This window comes from Chrysochloris asiatica, unplaced genomic scaffold (genome assembly GCF_000296735.1).
Source record: "Chrysochloris asiatica unplaced genomic scaffold, ChrAsi1.0 scaffold00057, whole genome shotgun sequence".
NCBI classification, from domain to species: Eukaryota; Metazoa; Chordata; class Mammalia; order Afrosoricida; family Chrysochloridae; genus Chrysochloris; species Chrysochloris asiatica.
In genome coordinates, this window is record NW_006408575.1 from 4177475 (window position 1) to 4177989 (window position 515).

The following is a 515-nucleotide window of genomic DNA, read 5'->3' on the forward strand; positions in this document are numbered from 1 at the left end:
TCTCTGCCAAGAAATTTGGAAGACAACTATCTGGCCGACTGATTGGAAGAAATCTGTATTTGTGACCCTTCCAAAGAAAGGTGACCCAATGGAATACGTAAATCATCGGACAATCTCTTTAATATGCCATGCGAGTAAAATTTTGCTAAAGGTAATACAGAAATGGCTACAATCATACATTGACATACATCAACAGTGCGGTTGGCCCAGGATCGGGCAGTGTTTCGTTCTGCTGTGCATAAGGTCGCTATGGGTCGGTAACGACTTGATAGCACCTAACAGCAACAAGCTGAGTTCTGATTATGAAGCCATCAAGTTTGGGTATTCTTGTGCAACTCCCCTCACTTCATATCAGCTGGATGCCTAACTCTAAGCTCTAGCCCTCAGTGGCTATGTTCTTGTCCATGGACTCAGGAGTCTCCAGGTCTCACACTCTGGATCAACCAGCCCTTTCTCTTTTCTCTCTCATTGCCAGGTTAACTGGAGTCTATGAAACATGGTTGAACTCAGCCCAT

At 44.7% G+C, this 515-nt stretch overlaps 1 protein-coding gene across 2 annotated transcripts in view; it reads right to left on the bottom strand.

The window, feature by feature from the left end:
• Window positions 1-515, bottom strand: part of DCTN4 (dynactin 4 (p62)) — a 50899-nt gene that overhangs the window by 21666 nt on the left and 28718 nt on the right. The window lies entirely within an intron of this gene.